Here is a 19,148-nt window from a genome sequence, read left to right as displayed (position 1 = left end):
AAGACAAAGATGCCTATGTTCACCAATTTTATGCAGTGTAGTACTAGAAATTCTAGCCAGAGCAAATAGGCAAGAGTAAAAAATCAGTGATATCCAAATTAGATTAGAGATAACACGATTTTATATATACTCTACCAAGAAATTAATAGACAGTAATTTCAGCAAAGTTTCATGATACAAAGTCAACACACAAAAATCAGTAGCTTTGTATGTACCAAGTGAATTACCTGAGAAAGACATTAGGAAAGCAATCCTATTGCCAATATATAAAAAAATAAACAGAATACCTAGGAATAATTTTAATCAAAAGGTTTAAAGAGCTCTATAACGAAAGCTAGAAATCATTGATAGGATAAACTGAGAGGACACAAAGATGTGGAAAGACATACCATATTCATGAATTAGAAGACTCAATATTATTAAAGTGTTTATACTAACCAAGTATTGCATGATCGCACTCATGTGAGGTGTGAACAAAAGTGATTTTAAAGAGGTTAAAATATAGGTATGGTTACCAGGATGTGAGGACAGGAAGGGATGAGATTGGGACTGGGAAAAGCAGATTAATAGGCATTAAATTATAGATATGTAAGAGTAAGGAGTTTTGGGGTTATGTTGCATATTTGGGGTTCTATGTGTCTCTCTATTTAAAAAATCTTAGAAGACATTTTGAATATTTTCACCAAAGGGAAATGTTAAATGTTTGGGACAAAATTTGTATTTATCAGATTGAAGGTTGCACAGTGTATACTTCTATTGAAACGTAACACAGTAACCCATAAGTAAATACAATTTTTAGGTATCCTAAAAAAGAATATAGGGATAAGGTAAAAGGACATAAAACTTTGTTCTGATCCTTGTATCAGTTATAAAATATCTGAGGTAGTGTGACTATTCAAACTTTCTGCACAAGTGTTTTGTTGTTACTGTTGGTATCCTAGGTGGTTCACACCTGGGATAGAGAAGTAGGCGTTAGGAGTCGACATTCATACTAATAAGTCTAAGAGTCAAAGGGATCACACAAACAAGACTAGTGTCTGCTAATACTAACTGATAGAATAAAAAAGGGAGAGAATGAATCAACATGGGAAGTGGGATACAGAGCAGACTCATAGAATGGCAGATGTCCTAAACAGCACTCTGGCCTCAGAATCAGCCCTTAAGGCATTTGGATATGGCTGAAGAGCCCATGAGAGTATTTTAGGCATGGGAAGCCAAGACACTGGCAAAAAAAATGACCTAAATGAAAGATCTCTGCTAGTGAGATCCCAGTAGAAAGAACAGGCCATCAAAGAAGGAGGTGCCTTTCTCTGAAGGGAGGAGTGAACTTCCACTTTCACTAGGACCTTGTCTAAATAAGACCGATGTCCACGAACTCAAAAGGCTTCCATAGCCTTGGCAGCTCATGACAAGAGCCTAGGGAGATTACTGACGCCATAAACAGGAGTGTCAATTTGTTAAATCAACAACAGGAGTCACTGTGCACTTACTCCTCATGTAGGATCTCTGTCCTTAATGTGTTGTTCAATGTGAATTAATGCTGTAACTAGTACTAAAACAGTATTTTACATGTTATGTTATGTGTGGGTACAAACATTTGAAATCTTTACTTAGCATATACTAAATTGATCTTTTGTATATAAAGATAGGTCTAAGAGTCAAAGGGATCACACAAACAAGTCTAGTGTCCACTAATACTAGCTGATAGAATCAAAAAGGGAGAGAATGATACATCATGGGAAGCAGGATACACAGTAGACTCATAGAATGGCAGATGTCCTAAATAGCACTCTGGCCTTAGAATCAGCCCTTAAGGCATTTGGATATGGCTGAAGAGCCCATGAGAGTATTTTAAACATGGAAAGCCAAGACACCCTGGAATTAAAAAAAAGGAAGACCTAAATGGAAGATCTCTGTGAGTGAGATCCCAGTGTAAAGAACGGGCCCATCAAAGAAGGAGGTACCTTTCTCTGAAGGGACGAGAGAACTTCCACTTTGACTAAAAGGCTTCCATAGCCTAGACAACTCATGACTAGAGCCTAGGGAGATTACTGACGCCATAAACAAGAGTGTCAAATTGTTAAGTCAACAACAGGAGTCACTGTGTACTTACTTCTCATGTGGGATCTGTCCTTAGTGTGTTGTCCAATGTGAATTAATGCTATAACTAGTACTGAAGCAGTATTTTACACTTTGTGTGTCTGTGTGGGTGCAAACTGATGAAATCTTTACTTATTATATACTGAATTGATCTTCTGTATACAAAGATAATTGAAAATGAATCTTGATGTGAATGGAATGGGAGAGGGAACAGGAGATGGGAGGGGTGTGAGTGGGAGGCAAATTATGTGTGGGAGAGCCATTGTAATCCATTAACTGTACTTTGAAAATTTATATTTACTAAATAAAAAATAAAATAAAAAAAGAAAAATTGAAAATGAAAAAAAAAGGAGTCAACATTCTCAAAACTGTATGCTGGCCTTATGCATGGTGTCTGTTCCCTGACTGTAGTATTTATTTTATATTTTATGTAGCATCCTGTTCCCTTTTAAGTCCTAATGATCTTTTCTTCAATTATTGTTCCTATCCCTACCAGAATATACATAGATTCAGTTCTTTCTAATTTAGGAAAATCAAACTCCTTTCTCTTCTTTCATAGGAAGTTTAAAAACATTGTCCCAATCCAATCAGCTTGTTTTGACAGAAAACAAACTATCATAACATTGTACCGCCCCCATCTTCACTTCCTTGCTCATTCAGTCCTCTTCCAAGTCAATTTTGGGTCTGTTTCACACCCCTGACATCTTGTCACTTTTCAACCTATTGGCCTAGAGATTGTTAAATCTGGTGGACCCTTCTTTGTTCTTATAAATGTCTGAAAAGAGCCCTGCAATTTACACCTGCATTGATTCTGTCCTATACTTTCTTGTTAGAGTCATTTTTAACACATTTTTATCATTTCAGTCTTCCTAAAGAAAACTCAACAGTTTTAAGAGTAAAATTTAAGCTTCACTGGCAAATAAACTAAGCCTTTGATGATCTGTTCCTTTTCTCATATATCCAATCCCATTTTCCTCTGTACCACCTCAGTGTGTGTGCACCAGCCCAGATATGTCAAACTATCAGCTCTATACATTGGTGCATAGCTGTTTACTCTCTTTAGAGTACCACTTTGCTTTTCATAGTGCCTACGTGTTGCTGAGGCTCCAAGTTAATAATCATCTCTCTTAAGAAGTCTTTTTCTTCATTCCTCTCCTGCAATGTAAGCAGGAAGTGTTTCTCCCCTGGACTTTGAAGGTACTTTGTGCATACTTCTATCACAGTACTCATTTCTGTGTTTTTTTCCTTTTAAATCTCTTTCACTAGACCACAGGATCACACTTCTCAATTTCTGTGTCTTCTGCCAGTCCTTAGCACATTAACATATATAGCAGGCATGGCAGATGAGCAAATAAAGCTCAATTATTTAAATGAATAAATCAGACAAAGGGTCAGATTACTATTATATTAAATGATGACTAGTTTTTCTTTATTATTATCTGGTTCTAGAGTAAGATCATAATAAGGATTTATTTCTCAATGTTACAGCTTATTTACATACACTTTTGTCCTTAATGCCAATTTATTTTATATATATACTACTTAGTTATATCTGCCTCCAGATTTATTATGATCTGCTGTATAAACCTTATAGCAGTTGCTCATTGCTAGATGACCTGTCTGATGTCTGCAGTGACAATCTGCATGGCTTTTAATGAAACTTCTATGATATTATGCCACAGCATGAGCCTCTGACCCAGAAACATAATTTATTTGAATGTGTATATGTCTCTTAGGATCTCTCAGCTCAGCATCATTTAACCAATACCATCTTAACAGTGCCTTACAATGCTTAAAATGAGAGAAGTGTTTTTTCTGTGCCATGTTAAAGAACTGCATTCATTAACTGCTTTAGACATATAGGATTTTGTGACTTCTTGCCTAGTGGTTTACCAGGGCTGCTTAGTTACCAGAGCTCTAGCTATCAGACATCTTCTAGATATAAAGAAGGAGGCAGGGCATGGTCCTCCTCTCAAAGGAAGCCTCCTGAAAGATCCACCTGACTTTGATTTTACATATGATTGACTAAAATTTGAAATACAAAACAAGTACTGGCCAATTTGATTAAAATCCTACTAGTTGTTCGCTTGAAGAAGGGATTTTTTTCTCTTTAAGTCCACTTTATTCATTTCTAAAATACAAGAAGCTAAGCCATCTCATAGAAATCTATAAATATTTAAGTATGCATCTGAAACTCCAGTGCAGTGATAGCCATATAGCTGGCTGTCAACAAATGGTGATTGCTTATTGTAATTGCTATCATAGATGCGACTATTGACATTCAAGGATATTATAGCTTTTCCAAGACACCACAGCTAGTAGTGATTAAGCTAATACTCAAATCTATGATCTTACTCAGACACCTCTTCATTCATAAAAACAGTGAAATATAATAGGGACTAGAACCAAGAGCTCTTTTTTCCAGTTTAATCCTCTATGTCATCAGTTGTGATAGACTTTTGGTCTGAGTTATCAGATGACTGAAGCTAGAGTTAAAATAGAAAGATCTACTTTCTTTGGTTTGAGTTACCCAAATAACTGTTACCTTGCTTTCCATGTCTTTTTGTGGAGATTTGGCTGAAATCATCAGCATTAATTGACTGTGTAATTCTGGAACCACCTAAAAATGCTAAAATCATTTAAAATTAGTTGGGGTTTAGTAACTAGGTTGAACTTTGCCTTTGTCAAGCAGTTTCCAGCTGACTCATTGCAGCTGCAACAATTGACATCATTTTATGCCTTTCATGCAAAGACTAATTTGGCAGGCAGCACTCCCAGTGGAGTGGGTTTCAGAGCCCCAGTGAATCTCAGGGTTGGAATAGACTTTAAAGGTCATGAAATCCAAACCTTAATGTAATGATTGAATTGGCTTGCATCAACTCTGCAAAGTGGTTTTCTAACCTATCCATGGGTAAGTCCTCTGACAAATAAATAGTGAAGATTTCCACATGTGCTGAATTGCATAATCCTTTCTGTATTTGCATAGTTCTGACTTCCTTATATTTAACTGAAATCTGTATTCTTAAACTTCCATTCTTTAGAACTACAGCTATCTCTGTTACAAGTATAGCCCTTTTTGAAACTTAGAACCTTTCAATTGTTTGAAAACTATGATATTGATATTTCTTTGGAGTTTTCTCGCTGATAAATGCCACCACTTTTTCTCATTCAGTGTAGCTTTAACTTCCTTCACAATCCTGAGCTTAAGGCTAACCCAATTTTGGTTTGACTGAATTCTTCTTAAAAGGGTTCTTTCTTATCCCAACAATAAATGAAATTCTAAAGTTGTAGGTGCAGGAATGACCCAGTCGAACTGTTCTGGTAAAGTAAAAATGGAGTTGGTTGAAAAATAATGGAGAACGATGAGAGGTTTTGTTGAAGTTTTGTTGGTCATGCTTACAAGTAAACCAGTGTTACATATTAATTTCTTATTCTTAAGAGCTTAGAGGCATAACAAGGTCACAGTTCTCTGTAAACACAATGTAGAGTAAGTTGTTATTTATCATGATTGTTCAGACTCCATTTGCTTTATTTTATTTGTGTGACTTCCATTTTTTTGATGCTGAGTGGTATCATTAAGATAAAAATGATGGATGACTAGATAGGTAAACAAACTGCTCGGGAAGAAATGATGTTTGTCCTTTAGAGGACAGAGATTTCAAGCAAAATAAACAAGCTCATTTCTTAGAGTTTCAGGTTTTATATGAAATTAAAGGTGCAATTTCAAGCCATTCATATATATATGAATATATATAATATATATAATATATTATATATAATATATATGATATATATTATATATAACACACCACCCATACATAAAGATTCACTTATTTGGAAGACAGAGTTATGACTGCAACACCTGGACCTGGGCCAGACCAAAACCAGGAGGCTGAAACTCCATTAGGATCTATAACATGAGTGGCAGGGGCCAAGTACTTGGGCCATCTTCTGCTGCTTTCCCAGGCTCATTAAAAGGGAACTGGATTGGAAGTGGGGCAGCCAGGACCCAAACTGATGCTCAAATTGGATGCTTGCATCCCAGGCAGCAGCTAATCCACTGCAATGTCATGGTCCAATAGTTCTAATTCTTATTGGTTCTTATTCATATTGTCATGTTTTCTAATGTAGCTTGTTCTCTCTCAGTATGAACCATATTATGTGTGTGTGTGTGTGTGTCTCTTTAATGGCTTTAGAAATCCTGCTCTGTTCCTGAGGAAATAACAGTGAACATAATTAAAACTGAGTGATATTTTTGTCTGCCTTTAAATAACTGTATTATTTGAAAAAATCATTATTATATCTGATTATGGAATATAAAAAGTGATCATTTATATTGTGATACACATATATAGTAAAGATAAAAATTGTATATTTTAATTCATTCAATGGTATTTATACAGTAATTTTCATATTTTGTTTCATCTCTGCTTAGTGGGAAAACATTAAACCAAGTCCATAGCTTCATAGCCCTTATATTATTACAATAAATCTTTGAGATAAACAGTTTTAAGGATCTTGGAACATGATACTTTAAAACAGATGTCACTAGAGTGACATTGCTTACAATTAATTTTGTGGATGTAGAAGCCTGCTAGTATCAAAGTTGACTCATTTTTTTCTCAAAATCTTATAGTAATTCCAATTAAAGTGGAGTCACACTATCATTTTTTTTCCCATTGATTGCTTGGCAGGTATAACATGCAGTCTTGCATGTGGATGCTGTATGCTGCCTTTGCAAAGACAGATTTTGCATTTGGTAATGGAAATTTATTTTTATTTTTATTTTAAATGAATCTTTTATTTATAGTTATAATTCTGAGAATCTTGAAATATTTTAATATAACAATATATAACCTCCATATATATAAATATATAAAATTTTCTTGCTATGTGAGCAATTTTTAAAGATTTATGTTATTTATTTGACAGGTAGAGACAGAGAAAGAAAGCTCTTCCATCCTCTGGTTTACTCCCCAAATGGCCTCAATGACAAGGGCTAGACCAGGCCAAAGCCAGAATCCAGGGTCTTTGTCTGGGCCTCCCACATGGGTACAGGGGCCCAAGAACTTGGGTCGTCTTCCACTGCTTTCCCAGGTGCATTATCTAGGAGCTGTATTGGAAGTGAATCAACCTTGTCACAATCTGGCACCCATATGGGATGCTGGCGTTGCAGGCGGCAGCTCAATCCCATATGCCACAACACAGCCACTGCATTTTTATTTCAGAGTCAAATACAGAGGATATACTGATTACTTTCATAAATGCCGATACTATATTTTTTCAGGTAATACATTTAAATGAATTTCAAAAATAATGTTTAAAGTAATGCTGTCTGATCAGAATTTAAAAAACATTATGCTAAATAACAAAGAAGCAGCAATAAAACAAATAAAAACCTATCACCATTCACAAATTAAAATCACACTTATAAAAGATAATAAAATAAAAAAGAGAAATTGCTAAATATTTGATACTTAATTCACTGCATATCAACATCCACAGCACACAATTAGGATAATACATAAGGGAAAAGATATAGAGGTGCAAGTTGCCTGGTATAATATTACACTAGAGACTGAAACAAATAAGCTGATCATTTGATTGCAAAATTAAGGGAAAAGGACAGAATATGACCAAATAATATAAAATTAATGAATAATACATATAAAATGTACATTAGTAAAATGTAATAGAGACATACCAAGAATTAAACAAGCAAGAAATAGATTATTAATAAAAATGAATCTGTTAAAAAGATTGTTAAACAGTTGAAATCTTGGCAAGACTGATCCATAGGAGAAAAAGATACTCTAAATACAAATAATAGCAATATAATGGGGGATGTAACTCCATACACACTGGACATAAAAATAGATAATTGGTGAGGAGACAGATACGTTTTCCCTGTATTGGATGTGACACGATGCCTACATGTATAAATCACCACAAGTTAATCCATAAATCTGTACAACTTTCACAGGTCAGTTAAACATTTTAAAAATCATGAAAGAATCACTGCATCATTTTGACTAGATAATGCTGAAGTCCATCAGTGGCAGGCATTTCCTGCAGCATTGAAGGATTGAAAGTAGCCCCCATTGTTAAAAATAAATACACAAGTAATAGAAGTGGATTATTTGAGAATGTGCATATCAGGGAGTTTTCTCTCCCCAGGGATATATTTGCTGGATCTCTTTCAGAAAGAGCACATCTTTCATTGTTTTCTTTGAAGAATGCTCAGAATATGGTGAAAATGTTATAGCAGTGTGCCATAACAGTAAAAGGGATTCACCGCAGTATTCTTGTCTTGATAATTATTGTTTACAGTGCATTCCTTCACCCAAAGCAATCTCTTCAGCCTTTCCTTCTTATATTCTTGTACCTTGACAACTATCTGTTATGGGAACTAAAGATGAAATGCTATTGAAATTAAAATTCCAATTTCATATCAGATTATCATTTAGTTACAGTTATCAATCCAATTTTTCTAGGTTTGATGTGAGCTTTCTTTGTATATAAGCCTTAGCCAATCATTTATTTTAGATTAAAAGAAAATATATTACTTCTCAAAAGGTTATCAAAGCATGATCATTGAAAATATAGCAGTCAGAGGACTTATAGTTTATGCAATATTTTCAGAAACTTAAAAATATTAGTGAGTGTACTTTGACATGATTGAATTTTATTTTCACTAGAGAAAATATATATTAATATGTTTGAGAGGGAAACATAAGATTGAATAATAATTTATATAATTTGGTAAAATAAGTAAAGAATATATATATTACAGAGCCAAAAGAACAAATATTTCAAGGTAAAATGCATCCTTCTTTTAGTTAATGAGAGTAAACTAAGCAAAGGTACAAACTTGGATAAATAGTGGCCACAATATTATCAGAAATGAAAGGTTTTTTTTTGTTTTTTTTTTTTTTTTTTTTGATGGGCAGAGTGGACAGTGAGAGACAGAGAGACAGAGAGAAAGGTCTTCCTTTTTGCCGTTGGTTCACCCTCCAGTGGCTGCCATGGCCAGCGCATCGCGCTGATCCAAAGCCAGGAGCCAGGTGCTTCTCCTGGTTTCCCAAGCGGGTACAGGGCCCAAGCACTTGGGCCATCCTCCACTGTACTACCGGGCCATAGCAGAGGGCTGGCCTGGAAGAGGGGCAACTGGTACAGAATCTGGCGCCCCGACCGGGACTAGAACCCGGTGTGCCGGCGCCGCAAGGTGGAGGATTAGCCTACTGAGCCATGGTGCCGACCACAGAAATGAAAGTTTTCAAAAAAAATTGCTACTACCAATGAGTAGTTATGTATAAAGTTACTATTTAAATTTGTACCTGTAAATAATTAATAGATTACATTGTCTCTTACAGATTTCAAAATAATATTTAATATTCTTATTTTTAATTTACTAAGTTATCTGTAGCTTGTAGAAATAATCAGCTTTCCCAAAACTGGATAACTTGTTTTTGTTTTTTATAAAGAAATTTATCTATTATCTTTTTGAAAAACAGAATGACAGTGAGAGAGAGGGAGAGAGAATCTTCCATCTGATGGTTCACTCCCCAAATAGTGGAATCGGGACAAGCCAAAGCCGGGAGCCTGAAACTCCATCTGGGTTTCCAATGCTGGCAGCAGTGGCCCAAGCACTTGGTCCATCTTCCACTGCTTTGCCAGGAGCAATAGCAGAGAGCTGGAAAGGAAGTGGAGTAGTGGCAACTGAAACAGACCTGGTGCTCCAGTATGGGATGCTAGTACTGCACAGGGCCGCTTAATCCACAGAACCACAACAGCAGCCCCTGAATAACTTGCTATTTTGTTGTGGCTTGTGTACTGGAAGATTTCTCCTCATTACATCAGCAACCACAGGGCAAAATTTATTATGACAGAATCCCAATTGCAGCCCAACTTTATCATTTTGATAGAATTCTTTAGTATCATCAATATCATACTTGAAGTAATTTCAGAGGATTACTAGAAAAGAGAAACTTTTGATATTTATATGAATGTGAATTGCAAACTTCTCATGATACCTTAGGAATGTTTGGCTTCTTAATAATTTTATAATATGAACAAACATCAGCAAAAAAAACTGACATTCATTTGTCTAGGAGAACATCCTATGGTAGAATTTCAAATATCTCCTTGGATCCTTTTATTTTTCATTTGAATAAGAATAAGGTGTATTAAGTAAGCATCTCATTCTTAGGCTGATTATATACATTCTCAAGAAGATCAGAACTATTTTTGCTCTAAGGATAATCCAATTACGTATACTTTCAGAGGGAACAAACACTCATCTGGGAGGTTATTTCAATGAAACTTTTTTCTCTATCTTATTACAGTAGGTTGAAGGAATGGACAAGAATATAGTATCTTTCTTAGAAAGTAATGTGAGATTCTTTATATGAAAATTCAAATTAGAAAACAATGGCATTTGCCAGTTGGATTATATTGAATAAAAAGCAAACAAACAAATATATGAAGATTACCAGACTGTTGGGTCTGGATATATTATTAGCAAATTGCAACATCTGTGACTATGAGATTTCCCCCAATGTGGTGCAATTTACAATTTAAAATATTTGCCTTTGTTTATCAGGAAATTTACATTGAGTTTTTCAAGCTCATGTTAACCAAACCATCTGTATTTTTCTACCCAGATCTACTCAAATAGCAAAAATAAATACATAGAGGAATTTTTATCCTATAAAATAATGGTACAAGGAAATACTTTGACAGGCAGTATGGTGTCGTGAAGACATTGTGGCTGTGTCTGGTATTACCCTGAAAGCTAAGATACTGCAGGGGGGGATGTCAGTGACAGACAAGACATGAATGTGCTTGTAAATATACACATTTGTGTAACTCATTTCCTTCTCTCCCTAACTCACATACAATTTTCAAAAGAAATGGGTTCTTGTTTTTCCATTTCTATATTTATTAATCCCAGAGTAATTATATAGAGAATATAATTTTGATGAGTTTTGCTGCATTGCTGAAAAATAAAGAGAAATGTTTATCTGAGAATACAAACTCCTTTGGTTGCTATGTAAGTTCCTCTGTTAATGATCAATATTTAGGAGGAAATAGACATAATGATTTTTTCTATAGGACATATAATAGGGCAAAAATGTATGAGATATGTAAAAGGAAAACTCACTGACAGGGCTATTGATTACTAGATTCCATATCACAATTTCCATAGGAAGCAAAGAAATATACAACCTTAAAAGATCAATTCCTACCCGATACTCCAATCAATAAATTGTATGTGATACGGCTATGTTGGAGATATGTGTGCGTGTTTTAGAAATACAGAGGTGGGGATACTTATTTCTCTCTAACAAAGTACTTTTTTTGTCACTAAAATGTTATTGGAATTAGAATTTGGAAACTGCATTATATACATTGAGTGATAATATTGGAAAAGGTCTTTCACATAGATAAACAGCTTAATTTTTTTAAAGCACTGAGTGTGAATATCTACATTGTATTTAGGGAATGACAAGGAGGAGGAGATGGGTCCTCCAGAGGGCCCCTGTACTTTTTTTGGAGCCATGCACCCTACTAGTAGGTAGAACTCTTTCTATACAGAAACTCCTTGGGAACTGCTAATTCTTTTGTTTCTGGCTCCCACCTTTAAGAGAATGATGCCATTAAGTATTTAAGGGAGAGCATATTAATTAATGTCTAAAGGAGTTATTTTATAAGGACAAAATAATAGAGAGAAAGCAACTTCACAAAGATCTGCTAAAAATAGGACACTTTGATAACTGCCATTTATTTGGATTCAATAGGTAGAAATTTATTAAGATATTCAGTACGAGTACTGCAAATGGGGCATGAAGGCTTCTGTGTATATGTATAACTGGAGATACTTTCATTTTCCGTTTGATGAAATTGAATTTTTCAGAATGGACTCTATATCTTTTTAATTTAAAGATTTTCAGCAAGTAAGAGCACGATCTCCTATAATTTATGAAGATAGTTTTTTATTATTTTTTATGAGCTTTCAGCTTTAGCAACTGCTTTCTTTCTTTTTGTTCTCCTTAGCCATCTTGCTGCTTGTGATCCTTAGAAGGGAAGCTGCCTTTCATTTTCATCTTCCTTAGCACAGCTGGTGCTTACCCTACCCTGAGCATTCATTGAGTCATTTCCTGCTGATAAACGTCTATATGTAGTCACGATTGTCACCTATGTATGTGATACAAAACTGTCCTCTCCTTTTAAACCAAGATAGCATTTGTACCAGCCTCTAATCTTACATACCACTTTCTCTCCTTTCAGAACCAAGCTGGCAATTCTCATCTTGAATAGCTTTAAAATTGCTCATAGCAATCAATGACAACTGAGGCATCACTAAAGAATTTCTTTTATCTCCAAGCTCCAATTTAGATCTGTCATTAAGCTTGAGTAAGCTTGAACTGTCAGAACATTTTCCCTCATCACATGCTCTAAGCACAAAAAGTCAACTTCAAAATCAAATTTGTTCTATCTTTTACTATACTTCGTAATGGTTTCATGTGAACAATAAACTTCACTGAAATAGTCCTGTCGATCTTTCGTAACTCAGATAACTGTGGATTTAAAACTAGTGAGATGCTGCCAAAACTCAAGGATAACGTGGGGTAAGTCATTTCCTCACATTCAGTTGTTTTCTTTTGTGCTTTAAGGGAGAAGCATCATGATATTGGGGGGAAGAGTGCTTGACAGTGTGCAGGGAGCTATGGAGTCATTTTCCTCCTTTGAGATGGAAGTTTGCGCAGTTTTAAGCAAGGAGTTTTCTTCTCATGTTGTCTCTGCAACATGATGGAGTTTTATGACATGAATTCTAAATCTTCTCCATTTCCAACATGTGTCCTCTTCATAGATTTGGATTTCCACTGTGTGATACTATTCTTTAAAAAGTTAATTTGAAACTGTAACCATAAGGAACTGGAAGGCACAATTTACTTATTGAATTCCACAATCCCAACCTGATTACTTCCATTCAACCTCTGGACCAAAATGATATTTTGCTTGTGTCAGTTTTAGAAGAGATATGCAGAAACAGATGGAGAGGGAGACTTGGAGAAAGAGAGAAAAAGAGAAAGGGAGAGAGGGAGATAGAGATAGAGATAGAGAGAGAGTGAGAGAGAGAGAGAGAAAGAATGAGAGAGAGATCCTATCTACTGGTTCACCACCCCCAAATGTCCATAATGACTGAGACCAAAGCTAGTTGAGGCTCCTCTTGTGAGTGGCAGGAACCCAACTACTTGAGCCGTTACTGCTGTCTCCAAACGTCTATATTAGCAGCAGGAAGTCAGAATCAGGAGCCAGAGTCAGGAATTGAAACCAGGCAGTCTGATGAGGGATATATGCATCTTATCTGATAAGTTAAATACCCACACCTCAACACATATTGCAATGTACTTTGATCTTTGTTTTGTAAACTTCCTTTTGAAATAGTCTGTGTGAACATTAGAGGTGCCAGACTGAGACTAAGACCATAGCAAGCTGGCAGAGTTACACATGCAAAATATGTTTATAGAATTCATGTACAAAACAAGTGATTGTTTCTTAACAATTTTTTCACAAGCTCCAATTTGGCTGGATCATTTTTTCTTAACCAAGAAAAGAAGGAGTTGCTTTCTTTTCTAAAAAAATAAATATTCTTTACTTTTATGTATTTGAAAAGCAGGAGAGAGAGAGAGAGAGAGATTGATTTAATTTGCTGGTTCCCTTCCCAAATGCCTGCAATAACCAGGACTGGACTAGGCCAAAGCCAGAAGCCAAGAACTCCATTTGGGCTCTGGAATGCGTTATCAGGAAGCTGAATAGGATGCAGAGGAGTCAGGAATTGAACTGGCACTCTGATGTAGGATGTGGGCACCTGAGCAGCAGGTTAATACACTGCACCCCAATGCTCACTCAGGAAGCTTGTTTCTTCATAATCTCATATATTATAAGGAAATCTAATTTTAACATTAAATTATTCTTTTCTTATCTTTCTTCTTTTTAGAGGTATTTTATGGAAATATAACCCAGTCATTATTATCACGCTGCCTTATGGTGAGAAAAGGACTTGTAGGGTCTTTCTAACTCAAGAAAACTCAATAGAATAACTCTTCTAGCAGATAATCATTCAAATAATACTTACCATTCTGTGGCTTTTGTTTCATTCATTTTCAGTGCTGGTCTTGATTATGTCAGTTCTATACTTTAGCAGAGAATCTGTATCTCTCAGTATGCTTGGAGTTCTCTCTTTATTCATCCATCACTGATACAAGTTATTAATATTTCTTATCTTAGCTGACTCATATTATAATCTTTACTGGACATTTTTCCTTGGTCCTAATCAAAATTTATGTTGTTCCTAAGTGTGCTGTTTGTTAATGACTAAGTCAATCTTTTAGACCATTTTATCCCAGTGTGTTCATGACTAGTAGTGGTTTAAAAATGAACCATTTCATTTCCTTTTTATTTTAATTGTTTAAAGATTTATTTTTATTTATTTGAAAGGCAGAGTTACAGGGAGGTAGGGGCAGGGAGAGAGAGAGAGAGAGAAAGAGAGACAGGGCTTCTATCTGCTGGTTCACTCCCTAGATGGCTGCAATGGCCAAAGCTGTGCCTATCAGAAGCCAGGAGCAAGGAGCTTCTTCTGGGTTTCCCATGTGAATGCAAGGGCCCAAGGACTTGAGCCTTCTTCCACTGCTTTCCCAGGCCATAGCAGAGAGCTGGATTGGAAGTAGAGCAGCCAAGACTCAAACCAGCACCCACATGGAATGCCAGCATTGCAGGTGGTGGCTTTACCAGCTACACCACAGCGCCGGACCCTCATTTCCTTTTACTTATAGGTAATTCCAGAATTTTTATTTCAAAACAACCACAGTAACATTAATAATAAAAAATCCACATGGAAATATGCACAACCTGGTCACTGAGATGTGGGAAAAAAATTCCGCTTTGTATTACTGCCAACCAACTGTCTGAAGAGCAGAAGCAGAGGTGCAGTTAGAGGAAAGTCACTTTCCTGCAGAGCCCTATCTTACAGTCAAGGCAGTTTTCATTCAAAGGCTCAATGACCACAGGGAATGATGAGAACTAAAATATGTTATCAGCAAGTGTTTTGCTAAGGGTCTGAAATGTGTAAGCACCAAGTAGGGAAAGGGAGATTAAGCAACCGTTGAAAAGGGAAAAGAGGGTGTCATCAGGGTGCAAGCTTTTTATGAAAGTCCCAGGAAACTAGGAAATGACTGTGGCAGTGTACATGACCTGTGGCAGGAGTAAGTGTCTCAGCTCTCACTCTCTCATTCTTTTGTCTGTTTATTTTCCTTGTCAATGGAGGCCTCCTTCTCTCCCTATAATCAGGGTCCCCAGAAGGCCAAACGCCCTGATCTCACACTCTAATTGTTTGAATCCGGAGTGAGGCAGAGCCCTCCACCCTCAACCTCAAGATTTAGGAAGTTCTCTGTCCCCTTCTCCAACAGAAAAAGGTAGCCAGATGAGCCAGAATTCTAAAGTTCCAGATGCAATTTCCACCCAGCAGAGGCAGTGTTATTTACATGTATAAGTATGAGTTTTTTTAGTATATCCTATCCAAAAGGAGACTGTAGGAATACAGGAAACAAATCATCATAAACTATTTCTACCCAGAGCAAAGTGACAGTTCACACACATTTGTACTCTCAAGTGTGGGCTACAGTGCACCTTCAGTCATACTATTTCAAATGTTCATCTCCATTGTGGGACCCTTTCCCAATTGATTGGCTTCCACAGCCTGCCCTTCAAAGGCTTGTGTGATATCCTCAGAAGTCCTGACTCAGGTCCCACGAATTTGAAGAAGGTGAAGATAAAGAAGGCAATGAAGAAGACGGTAAAGATCACAAAAACATAGGCTCTTAAATAGTATGCAGCTGAGGGGAAGAGCAATTCAACCACAAAATTGGATATCCATTTGGAACAACCAGCCATGGCAGCTGGGTGCAGTCCCTGGGTAAAGAGTTCAGCTACAATAAACCAAGAATGGGGCCTGGTCCAATTTCAAAGAAGGCCACATAGATCAAGATGCTGGCAATACAGACTAAGCTCATTGTATCATACTTATCCTTTAATGACAAAGAAATGGTCATGAGGACTGAACAAAGAGCCATCCCTCTGAGGTCTATCAGATGTAGAGTTCTCCTTCCTGCTCTTTTCACCAGAAACACAGAAATGACAGTGAAGATAGTATTAACAACCCCCATGCCGATGGTGGCATAGACTGGCTCCTTAACACCTGCATCCTTGAAGATCCCTGTTAAGTAACAGAACACAGCCTTGATCCCAGAGAGCTGCTGTGAACACTGCAGCATGATGGAAATGATGATGGGCTGCTGGTTGCTGGGTGCCCTGAAGAGCTCCGGCACCGTGGCTTGCATTTCCTGGGCCATCCTAGCACTCTCATCTTTCATCTCCTGGATATCCTGGGCCACATCCTGGGTGCCCCACAGCCACTGCACGATCTGCATGACATGATTTTCTTCCTTTCTGTTAATGAGCAAGAATCTAGGACTTTTAGGGCAAACCAGAAGGGCTGCACTTTACAGAATGGCTGGAATGATGATGAAGCTCAGTATCACCAGCTATGGGGCTTCAGACTCCAAGATAAATTCCAGACCAAAGATCTGAGCCACCAGAATCATGACAATGATGCCTAGCTGGTTGAGCATGCCAAAGGCCCCTCATAGAGCAGTGGGAGAGATCTCTCCAATGTACATGGCACAAAACCTGTGCAAAGACTCCAGAAGATGCCAATAACCAAGTGGCCCAAGATCAGCATTTCCACTGACTCAGATATTTGATAGAACCCCATGAGGCAGACCCCCATTACAACCAATAGATTGACAATGATCATTGAATTGCACCTGCCAAAATGGTTGACAAAGAGTCCAACAGAAAATGAGCCAATCATGCCACCAACAGAGAAGACAGCCACAGACAAGGACCAAAGATTTGTGAGCAGCAGCCTACTGGGAGGTTCATCTAACTTCTCATCCAACGTGTAGTTCAGGAAGTCCCTTATGATCATCTCATGAGCACTGATGACTCCAGTGTTGTAGCTGAACTGGAAAGAGCCAATGGCAGCCACTGTGATGGCAAAGATCAGGTGTGGGGTGAGCTTTGTAGTTCCCATGGCCCAAATTCAAGGCTTCTGCAGATCTTTTAAGGAAGTTGCAGGTGTGGGATTCCGGAGGCATGTCTTCCAGTCCACAGAACCTTCAGGCATCCTTCTTGGCAGCTTGTTTCTCTTCAGCTGGGAAGGGAGCCTCCACAACCCTCTCCCTCACCCTGACAACATTTCTCCATCTCATTTCAATAGTAATGTATTAACCACTTGGACTGAGGATCTGAGACAATGTGGTAAGGAGAGTTAGGCATAGGTTAGTAGTAAATTTAAGCTTTTCATCATTTTCTAAAATTTTATTGTATAGGTTGATGTCTACTTACCTGTTCACACTTGCTTGTATTACAATAATACTTTTCTGAATAAGCATCATACATTCCTCCTATGTACAAACTATCCTACAATATGATTTTTTAGACCTATACATAAGTGTTAAACTGTAAGAATGTTTTGGTGGCAAAAGAAAAAAATCATATAGGCTTATTTCCTTTTCTTTCTAAAAAGATTTATTTGATCTATTTGAAAGGCAGAGTGACAGAATGAGGGAGAGAGGCAGAGAGAAAGATTTTCCATCTGCTGGTTCATTCCACAAATCACTGTAAAGGCCAGGACAGGATCAGGCTGAAGCCAGGATTCTGGACCTCCACCCAGGTCTCTCCATGGGTGGGAGGAGTCTAAGCACTTGGGACATCTTCCACTGCTTTCCCAGGTATATTAGCAGGGAGCACGATCGGAAGAGGAGCAACCAGGACTCCAGCAACTCTGATATGGAATGCCAGAAGCACAAACATTTGCTTACCTCACCACCATGCTAGCCCAATTTTTTTTTCATTTAGAAATACATGGGAACATTATTCCAAATTTAATAGCTGAAAGTATTTAGATATTTCTCTGCAGATCTTCTGTATTTATATGTGACTACCTTCTCTGTGTAAATGAATTGTACAACTCACAAAAAAAAATTCAACATTCATTTTGATTTCTTCATATGAAATGTCAGGTTATAATTTCTTAATACTTAAAACTGCTTTATGATTACCTTTTCTATGTGCTGCATAACATAATGAAAGATAAAGCAGATAAATATTTGTTTCTCTTTGATGTTGTCAGTTTTGACATTTTCTCAGTCTAAGATGTTATCATTTGTTATTGCACCATTATTGTGTATCACTAATAAGAAAGGAAAAATTGTCAAATTATCAAATGTCACTGAATATAAATTGTATATAAATGTTAAAACAGCAAAATACGTGCAGTTTAGAGTGAAGGAATTGTGATAATAGGGTTGAGTTCAGTGATCAGAAATGAAACTGTTATCTAAAATATTTGAAATTATTTTATTCTTATTTTTAACTAGTACATAAAAACTGTACATATATATGGTGTAATGTGATGTCTTGATCCACATATACATTGTACTATATTCATGATTCTAACTTCTTTAATATTTATAATCTCTTTTTGGTGGAAAGTTCAAAATTCTTATTCTAGATTATTTTAAAAATATACAATACATAAATATTATATATGACTATGCTACTGTACAATAGAACACCAGAAGTTATTCATCCTATCTAGCTATAACTTGGTACCATTTGTCAACATTTTCTCATACCTCCTTCCCTGGGGATGGTTCCCTCTGGAAACTGTCATTCTACTCTTGACTTCGATGACATTATCAGTATTTTTGCATTCCACATATGGGTGAGATTATGTGGTATTTTCTTTCTTATTCACTTAATCTAATGATTTCCATGTTGTTGTCAGTGGCACGATTTCATCCTTTATTATGTCTGAGGAGTATTCCATTGCATACAGGTACCATATATGTGTATCCATTAATCATTTGATGAAATAATTTTAGACATATAATCTCACTTGTATTAACAAGATCTTTATA

General features: G+C 36.6%; 1 pseudogene; it reads right to left on the bottom strand.

Moving 5' to 3' along the window:
* Positions 1-15,808: 15,808 nt before the first annotated feature.
* On the bottom strand, positions 15,809-17,308 carry LOC100354208 (solute carrier family 2, facilitated glucose transporter member 3-like; annotated as a pseudogene).
* Positions 17,309-19,148: the final 1,840 nt, after the last annotated feature.

This window comes from Oryctolagus cuniculus, chromosome 12 (genome assembly GCF_964237555.1).
Source record: "Oryctolagus cuniculus chromosome 12, mOryCun1.1, whole genome shotgun sequence".
In the NCBI taxonomy this organism is placed as follows: Eukaryota; Metazoa; Chordata; class Mammalia; order Lagomorpha; family Leporidae; genus Oryctolagus; species Oryctolagus cuniculus.
Note: the sequence above shows the minus strand (reverse complement) of the source record. Positions and strands in the feature narration are given on the sequence as shown.